We start from the raw sequence: 10154 nt of genomic DNA, 5'->3' as shown, positions 1-10154 counted from the left end.
TTTTCTATTTTTTCGCAGTTGTTTTCCATTTCCCCCAAGGATCAATGCGCTGGCAGAATTCAGGCTATGGTTAGCCATATTCCTTCATCTCCTACGTCCAAATGGCTTCGGGGTTCACTTGTGTCGGACAGGATGGCATGAAATTTTTTTTTCTTGTTTTGACCGAATCGACAAACCACACCGGTTAGAAGAAGGGAGGGTGCAGGAAGGTCGTAAGCAACACCTCACTGGAAAGGCGTGCTGGGTTTCACTCGATTTCCCAGGCCTTTTTTGCTTTTCTTCTCAAGCTCAGTATGCTTTCCATCGTCAGTGGCAATCTAATGTTGGCTAATGGATGATTTAAAAGTTTCTCTTGCATCAAATCAAGTCGCAATGGCGTAAGGCATTGCGCTCGTCCACCGAAGGAAGGTGAAACATAACGAAAAAAAGAAACCAAGTTCCAACCACCGTCCTTTGCCGAACCGTCACCTCGTTGGTGTTAAAGCAAAACGGCAACTAAAGATGAAGACGAAGACGTCAAGGTGGGCAACGTTTACATCGGTAAAGCCGACCAACCTATGTGGGTCGTGCGCGTGCCTTCGTGCCCTTTGGGCACGGAGCAATTTTAATTAAGTGAGCCGTCTTTGCCCAGAAAGGTGTCAGCTTTAGCCCCTTGCGTAGAAGGTTGACCCGATGCTTGAAGCACGCCTTCTCAACTGTCGGATTGAGGTGTGCGTGTGTTCCAGTGATGTACGGTGTAGGTGTTTGGATATTTTGAAACACAACAAAACACAGGAGCTTTCATAACAAGAACCGGCGAGGGTTGGTGCACGGGATAAGTGCGACCGGATGATGTTTGCGGATCAGTGAACTTTAATAAATCAACGGTAATGGAGTTGTGACCTGCTGTGCCTGCGGTAAATAAATTTGGCGACCACATTACCAACCATTAGCCCCCATTATTAGCCTTTGTTGTGCAGTTAATTATATTGTTATTTACATCAAAATAGACACTGACTTCTTAGAAACGGTCCCATCAAGAGGCGTTGTGAATAGGCGATACTCTCTGGGATGGATGAATATTTTTTCCACCTTCAAAGAATGATCCCGTGGTGTATGTTTTGTAAGCATTATACAATCACTATTGAAGATACTAATGGATGCTTTCCGTCGGTGATCAGCGTTTTACTTTTTCACACCGAACCGAATCCAGGGGCTCATTCTTGGCAAAGTGCCAAGATTTTTTCTTTTCTCTATGCGCTTTCTTCTGTTTAATGGCCTTTGAAAGAAACCCACCAGTCATACAGAACGAAGAATGGCGCTGGCATTTCTAAAACTTTCATGGATCCCCGGCTGCTGTGGGACTATCGTGTTGGCGTTGACCATTTATCATTATCAGCATCCGCCGCGTGAACGCAGAGATTCGCAAGGATCCCCACTGTGGGAGTTGGGAAGCATCCTTTTACAGCTATGTCTTGTTCTGCTGTCTAGCTGCAGCTGCGTTCGCGTAAGCTGTCCGGAGAGACAGCTCATAGACATTAAATATTTCACCAATCCTGCGTTGCTGCTATTCATGAGAATTTTTTTTTCTGCTTTATTGTCCCCGATAGTTGATGGTGGTGATACACTAGTCCGGTGCATGGAAAGAAACCGTTCGCGACGACTTGCCATTCGAATGCGAATGGAACGGAAATCATAGCATTGTGGATAACGAAAATTTATGGTGGCGATTTATTTATGAACGCCTTCGTCCACCAATCAGCGGAAGAAGATGCTGTCGATGCACACTTTCGGAGCCCTTTTTGCCCCGGTGGAAACTCTTCGTTTGATTCCGTCGGTATTGCACCGTTTCCAACGAGACGGTTATAAATGAAAGTCAACGAAGCTCTTCATCTTTTCAGCTATTGAATTTTTGTGGTGTTGGTGCTATTTCAACTAAGTAATTGTTTATGGAGGTTTTTCACCAGGTTCATTCTAGGAGGTTGTGGTGGCAGAAGAAATGCTGCATCAAAAATAATTTAATGCTGAATAAAAGAGGCGCATTACAAGAAAACTCATGTGGCTATTTTAAACAAGAAGGACAGTTATTCCTAAATTTGTTGCAATCACTTTAACATAATGTAACAACATTTTGCACATAAAAAAGTTGGTTTTACATCCTTCTTGAACTTCACCCTGATGCATAACAATAAACCACACCACAGCTGCATTGAAACTAAGGAAAAATTTACACCTTCACACCACAAACCGTCGGCAGCAAACGATGTTTCGAAAGCACCAAAGTGACGGAAAAAAATGGTGGCGATAAATTACTCGGCGTTTCGTACCGGTAGGAACATGTGGAGCGAAAGCTCTCACGGAGTGGCCAAACAAATAGTGGAAATTATGAAACGAGTTTTTCAGAAGCCAACGCAAAACAGCATCGCACCAATGACGTGGGGACCTCTGTTGGCCGGATTCACAACGTTGTAGTGCTGACACGACGGGCTGGCCAAGTGGAGAGCAAAGTTTCCAAAAAGTGGTAAAGAAAATAAATGCAATACAAAGAAAACAAGGGAAAAACCATGCACTACGGAAAGAGGTGAGCATAGCTTTTACGAGGCAAATGGTTGTTTCAGCAATCAACCAACGACGAACGTGTACCAGGAAGTAAGAAATTGTACTTCCTGAACCGGCAAAAGCCTTTTTTTGCATTTCAAAGCAGAACACAGTGAGCAAAACTGGACGTTTTATGCTTATAGTGGCATACAACACATGATGGAAACATGGAACTTTGAGCGAGATAATGTGGATAATGCAAACGATTTTGTGTTGACATCGCGGGGCAGCTTAAAGCATCAATGCAACAGAGTCGCACTTGTAACCGGTGTATTCTTACTAGTCATAATGATCGGTAAGCATAGTTTATCTGTTAAAAGTTTCTGTCAAACACTGTGTGTTTAAGTGAAACCTCAATTTTCCCAGATTGCAACTATATTTTTCACGAAGAAAGAATTAAGAATCTAACCGAAAGTAAAGGCATAATGCAAACTTCGTCGATGGGTCTTCATATACAACCGTTTTTATGAATCCCACGCAGCAATTATTTCCAAGTTGTTCCCGCTCCAGATGCGAAATGTTTCGTTTTCCAAATTCTCTCTCGGACCCCAAGGGACACCGACAAAAACAAAAACACTGGAATGCCTTCCAGCGCTAGCATGTTCTTTCTCTATTAGTGTGAATTTGCTAAGCTTTCGTTCGCACTCCCCGGGTGCTCGTTCCGGGACCATGCCATGAATATTCGTTCGAGTAGACAAGATGTAACCGATAAAAATGCGATTTTCTCACGCAGCATTTGGGAAAGAAGAAACAAACCCTCGTTAATTTTATGCCGACGGGAAAGTTTTGCCAAATCGCCCTTTGTTCGCATCCCACATGCACATTTGAATTGGCCGTTTTTGATGCGCCTTCGATGTTGCTAGCAAAAACCAAACTTGATAAAAACCAAACTGAATGAATTTTCGTTAAATTGTAAAAGTTTTTAAATATTTCAAAAGAGTAACTGACAGGTAACTTGTGTATTCACAGGACAGGAGTAATTGACAGGTAACTTATTGCACATTTGAATTGGCCTTTTGGGATGCGCCTTAGATGCTACAAGCTATATTTTATAGACCGGCGAAATGTTGCTTAACTTTTTTAGCTGAACTTCTACTTTATAACTATGAAATATATCATCGCATGATATTTTAGATAACATTTCTACAATATAACACATGTTTTCCCACCCCTTGAGACCCCTTGAATGTAAACACCAAATTTGTGATTCAATTGACATAAAAACTATCCGATAGTTGAAAAAACTAGAAGAAAGCAAGAAAGAAAACGTCTGCTGCGTATCGTTTCGAACAGCGACTATAATCGGACCAAAATAACCGTCTTATAAAACTGCGATGAGGATTTCCACCCTGCTAGGATATGTCTCATTGACCCATGGATAGAAACGGATTACTTCGGAGCTTGTTCCGTCCGTAAAGTAAGTCGGCGAACTTTATCTCTTTCTGGTAAGCAAAGAACGATGGCGTTTAGTTTTAAGCGGGTGATGGCTGATGGCCGAACTTATGCTTCGGGTTATTCGGACGAAACGTATCCTTTATCAGTGATGTTATTTGCTCATGCTTCCATTTGGGCACTATGAATGATCGAATACTGCGGAGCGTAGCAAAAGGAACTTCAATATCCGGCTCAGGAAATGGTATAAATTTAACAGCACTTGGGCTTTCGTTGATTTCTACTGCCATCGGGAAAACGGACACGGATTTTGTTGTACGGATGTCTCAAAAACGTGCAATGGCAAAGTTCACCTCAGAGATACCCATGTTAAAAAGATGGTCGTAGGGTCATTTGTGAAACCCTATCCTCCTCGAGCTTGCATCGTGATTAGAAGCACGTTAGTAGATAAGCCAGAACATAAGTAATAAATCATGCCAAGGAGTCGCCTAGCTTTGGAAACCATATTTCAGAGGTCGTTTGGTGCCAGCTTTATCTGGTACGTTCATCAAGAAAACTAATTGGGTCTCGATGGTTAGCAGGTAGACAGTTTAGGGGCCACCTTACGGCAATTCTTCGTTATCTACCATCTTCAGGATTGTTTTTGTTTGTTTACCGTTTCACTCGTTCTACCGAACGGTAAAGGAGTATGTTGTTAATTTGTCTGAGCTACTCTTAAGAGGGGGATATAAATTTTGACAAAGACTCGAGAAAATGGTAGAATATTTAAAATTTATTTGATTAAACTTTCCTAAATAAATGTATAAAAATCATAAATGATATAGTTCAACCAATTTGCATTCTATAAGAGGATTTCAACCATTTCTGTGAAATAATTTCTGATGAGTAATTTGGAATCAATATTGAAATTTAAATTTGCACATCGTTCTACTTTTATGTTGGATGGTTGATCTGACAAATGTCTTGAAAAACAGTGCTGAAATTAACATACAAAATTTATTCAGTTTATTGAATGTTCAAAATAGATATTAAATTTAGTCCACATATTATTGCACAAGTTTAACAAGATAATTCTTAAGGTAAATAGAGCCCTTATCTTATATGAATTGCAAAAACATTATAAAATCCGACCATAAATAAAATTCCACCTTCAATGGATGCTTCAAGAGATATGACACTGAATAACAATTGATGCTTATAATTTTTTCGCATAGGTTGAACTGTAGGAACACAACTTGGCTAGAAAAACAACAATGAATGTAACAGCGTCGGTTAAAGAAATCACGCTACAAGCTGGCATTTTTGAACTCGAAATAAAATTGTCATTAAATGAGGTTGATTTCATATGCAAAAACGGCAATGGAAAGGATTTTCACAGCTTAGGAATTGATTGTATTGTTGGTAGCATTGTTCAAAACATAAGCTTTTCCATTAACCGTAAAACCATTTGCAATTACCAATGATATTTTGTCTAAATAGATGCAATGGAACCGCCATATTTAGCTTGAGGAATTATGAGATAGAATCCGGTACTTATCTTTTATTACCTTTCACTCGAATCATTTCAGAGATGTGTAAAAGATGTCCTACAAGGTGATACCCATCCAGCTTCCATCCCAAGGTCTAGAGAATGTTGATAAAAGGAACCACTTTAAAACTTATCTCTTCCCCATCTTTCTTTTCCCTATTTGTAGAAGTACGAGAGCAGGCGATGTTACCACGGAGGATTTACCTTATTCTAAACAAATCACCTCAAACAGTAATATCCAATCTCCTACAATGTTATTGTCCTCACCAACGACCTGACGGATGGCGGAACTGCCGTGGCCGTCCTCTTTGGCCGTGTCGGCTGAGAGTCTTGTAATCCAAAATGTGATATCGGCCGCAACGGACACGTCGACACGTCGACACGTCCACATCATGAATCCACGGTGGAGACCACCGGCGGGTTCAGTAACGACTACGTACGCGATGGCTTCCGGCGCAAGCTCCATCACCACCGCGTCGGGTGGAAGCGCTGGAGCATACACCACGTTTCGACCAAGTAAGTTTGTGTTCGAGAGAAGGGTGTAATTTAAGAGAATTGAACCACGAAAAACTTGGAAAGCTTAAAAATCCGCTATATCAATAAGCTGATTAATTAACTCCGCCAGGTGACGCTGGAAGAAATGGATTTAGCAAAAACTAATTTAATAACGACGCACAATCGATTAGAAATATTGTTTTGGGAAAAGCGTTAGGCATGGCCAGGCTTGCTTAACCAGTAGTTTTATTTTACATCTACTACGGCCTGTATGCGTAACTGATTTTACCAACTTCACCTTCCATTTCAGCATTGGCGTCTCTAGAGGACATGAGATAGTTGTGCACCTATAAAAAGAGTAACATCGACTTTGGAAAATCATATAACGTGGTTTCTGCGAACCAGTATATAAACATGATGACGAATTTGGTCAGGATGCTAAGTGAAAGAATAGTTTGAGGAACCATTTATGGTTTATTTAGTTCTGCAATCTTTATTTGCCACTAAATCAATCTACCTGAAAAAGCAGTTCAACAGCTCATCTACGATGTCCTGCTTCATGTAGATGTACAAATTTGACTGTTATTTCACGCCTAACAGAGCAATTGCATATACAATTTTTCGAATGAAAGTGTGTGCACCAATAATAGTGCCCAGTTCAGCTTGCTTAAACCTTTTTAACTAGCTTCTAATTGTTTTCTATGTTTGCATGTTTGTTTCCTCGATTTTATTCAAAAGTTACTGAGTTCAAATGTAAATTTACTTCACCAACGACGATATCTACTAGATAAATATACTCGCGGTTTGCCAACGTCTATGAATCAAAATTTAATTCTTATTTGGCAAGTCAGACTACCTCGGGTCCAGTCTGAGTAGGATGTAATGTGTACTGAAAAGCCTATACAATGACAATTTCACATGAACGCATTCAACACATATACAAGAGAACTTATTTGTATATATACGAATGGTTGGAGGACTCCCAGAAGTGCCCATTCGTAAACAAAATTGATCGGATTGGATTTTTACTCTTGCTAGTAAGAAAACTAGATGCTCATTTGTAGCTGCTTTGCACCGGCAGAAGTTCCCACCACAACGTTATAACGCGTAAAGTAGATTTTGAACGCAACTTTTGCAGGTGAACATATCAATGATATAACTTAAAAAATAATTTTGTGATGTGCACGAGACGGCACTGCATTTCAGTAATTATACAAACTTTACCTGACGTGCGACATAGCCGAGTCTTCCATTCGATGTCTTATCACAACAAGCATAGTCAAGAGCGTTACTAGGGTCCATTTTAGGCTGGGCTAGGCAGGTTGGCCAATCGAATCTTTAATGTGTAGGCGCTCCCTGATGAAAATATTTCTCTGGAATCTGAGAGTAAAACAGTTCGTTAATAATTTAGTTTCCAGTGAATCACCGATGATTTGGTTCGTTTCACCTTCCACGTATCCTCACTTTCTTGTCCCCACAGAACCCGCCGTCCGGATAGTGGACGCAATGGGCTACGAGTTCTACAATCGGTACTACAAACTGGGCAGCACGTTTGACGGCACCAACACCCTTCTGCCAGAATCTTCCTTCGGAAGGAAGAGACCAAGCAGCGATGCAAGGACCACCGAGGAATCTTAAAGATAATAACAAACTGACCGACGCCACATAAAGAGGGTTGATTAGCTGGGCCAAGGATGGCGCCGAGCTGCCGAAGGATGTCAAGATGAGTTTTAGGTAAGTTTCATCCCTCACGTTGGTAAGGGATGTGTGATGTGATGTGTTTGTGGGCATGTTGATATAGTTGGAATGTGTTGAATCTACTATAAAATATAAATAAATAATAATAATAATTATCTACTTCCAGGCCAGGGAATAAAAATCTACTTCCAGGCCTATTCAATATGCTCACCTTGGTGTTCCCGTATTTTGTGCGGAGTCATTTTTGGTCGTTCAATTTCCATTGTACGGCATTTCGCGAAAAAAAGTAGTACAGGTTTGAAATTTTCATAACTTGATTGTTACTGTTTATACTACCAAACATTTTAGTTTCCGGCTGACGCCACTAGAGGCGCCACAGTAGCGCGCTTTCCTTGGTTCAATGTAGTTACGGTCATGCTTTATATGTATGTAAAATAATCATTATGTGGCATTATGCCGCATGGCACATCCTGCTATTGCCTTTATCAGAGTTAGTCCATTTGTAATGATTTCTAAAAAATATAAAATATCCATAAATTATGCTGAAAGATAAATAAATCATAAAAAAAACACACGGACCTTTGGTAAAACTTTAGCTCGTTGCTACGGTGCGAACGAATTTAATGCCAATTTGACTTTAAACATTCGCCAGAATGTATTGCGACTCACATTCACATGGGATTCCGCTAACACATCCCTCAAATCCAGTGCCGTCCAAATCCTTTCATCACAACAGACGATTTGTTGGTCGGCAACGGGCATCGAATGAAAATTTGTCCACATTTCACAGAACCGAAGCCACATAACTATGCATCATTCGCATTGTTTCTCGGCCTCAATCGGATTCATCACGCTTCCATGCGGCCATTATGACGTCCTTTCCGTACGATGCTCTAACATAGTATTCTCCATTCGTTTACAGCAGAACCAAGAAGTGACTCATAAGCCGCATATCGATCCTGTAAGCGAGCCGTATTCACAATGGCTTCTACAACTGCATCGTCGCTGGCAAGCAGAGTACGTCGGCCCAGGTGCAGGTCCTGAACGGTTCGTATGCTTAATGCGATTAGTATTGGGCCTGGGTCAAGTGATAATGAAATGTTATTGTAGAGCATAACTCTGGACATCGAACTTGGACTAACACCAAAATAAGTTTATTTTATCGAAGATGAGTGAGACTGTGCCTTTTGCTAGAAACGGTATTTTCTTTAAACGTGTTATTTTTCGACTGTCATAAAAAGGTTTCAACAAAGACTTGGAACGCCTCTTTTTATTTACAAAAACTTATTCTAGTTGAACTGAAAAGTTATATGATCAGCTAAATCTTGTTAGGTAAAATAAAAGGGATAAGAAATTTGTAAGTTCAAACTCATCACCAAATATTTACACCACAGAAAGAAACTTACTAAAAACCAAACTAAATGGATTTTTCGTTAAATTGTGTATGTCGCCACAAATGCCTCTTCCATTTCAAAAGGTTCTCCGAACAAACTTTTTTAAATATGTTTAAAGAGTAACTAACAGGTAACTTATGTAATCTTTTGATTGTAGCAAAAGTTTTCGCTTTTTTCAGCAATTTTTTCGAGAGCTTTCGCAAGCAATCTGCTAGAGTTCAATTGTTGGCACAGCAACATTTCATTATTCACACCACAGGACAAGACGATTAAAGCAGGGATGCTAAAGAAATGCATGCTGTATTCGTAAAACAAATAAATTTGAACTAGTCGGTCGGGCATTTCCCGAGGGAAATTTATGCCATGAAATGAACCAATGAAAACCAAACGCACAGATTCCTTGCACGTCACCGACTATCGTCTATCCTGAGAAGATAGTTTGGCTTTCTGTATCAGAGACGCGGAAGGTATCTGTTCAAGAACATGAAAGAAATAAATTTCTTGAAATTGAAAGACTTTTGTGAAATGTATGAAAACCGAGATGGGGTAAGTTATATTATTGTCATAAATAAAACAAATATTCTCCCAAAGCAATAGTGCTAGAAACATTAACTCGCGTAGTATGTGAGAAAATACTTTCAAGGAATAAATAATTTAACCCTGATGAAAATTTAAAGCTACAACCTTTTGCAACATTTTTATTTTTGGTTTCCCATCTCAACATGTATGGGTTCAACCTTTCCCATTACTACCCTTCAAGTTAAGCAACTACTGTCAAGAAGCATATTCATATACTCATCGCATACTCACGGCGTAATGGCTCTGCCTCTGCAACGACAGCAACAGTTCACCATGCAAATAAATAACTTCATCTTCGAGGCGTAACTCAATCTGCTAAATACCTCTTTGTATTCTCATCGCAAGAACAGATTTAAACTTCCTTTACGAAACGACCCTCACGTTTATATTTTTTTCACTGGCTTCTTTCGTTACAAACCGACAAAAGAAAAAATAACATCAAAGGTTAAGCTGGTTCCGTCTGATTGAATTTGAAACGATTACGAAAACCG

The 10154-nt window shown here is 40.0% G+C and overlaps 1 pseudogene; it reads left to right on the top strand.

The window, feature by feature from the left end:
* Positions 1-5778: 5778 nt before the first annotated feature.
* Positions 5779-8751, top strand: LOC131284762 (uncharacterized; annotated as a pseudogene).
* The last annotated feature ends 1403 nt before the right edge of the window (positions 8752-10154 follow it).

The sequence above is a fragment of the Anopheles ziemanni genome, chromosome 3 (genome assembly GCF_943734765.1).
Source record: "Anopheles ziemanni chromosome 3, idAnoZiCoDA_A2_x.2, whole genome shotgun sequence".
NCBI lineage: Eukaryota > Metazoa > Arthropoda > Insecta > Diptera > Culicidae > Anopheles > Anopheles ziemanni.
Note: the sequence above shows the minus strand (reverse complement) of the source record. Positions and strands in the feature narration are given on the sequence as shown.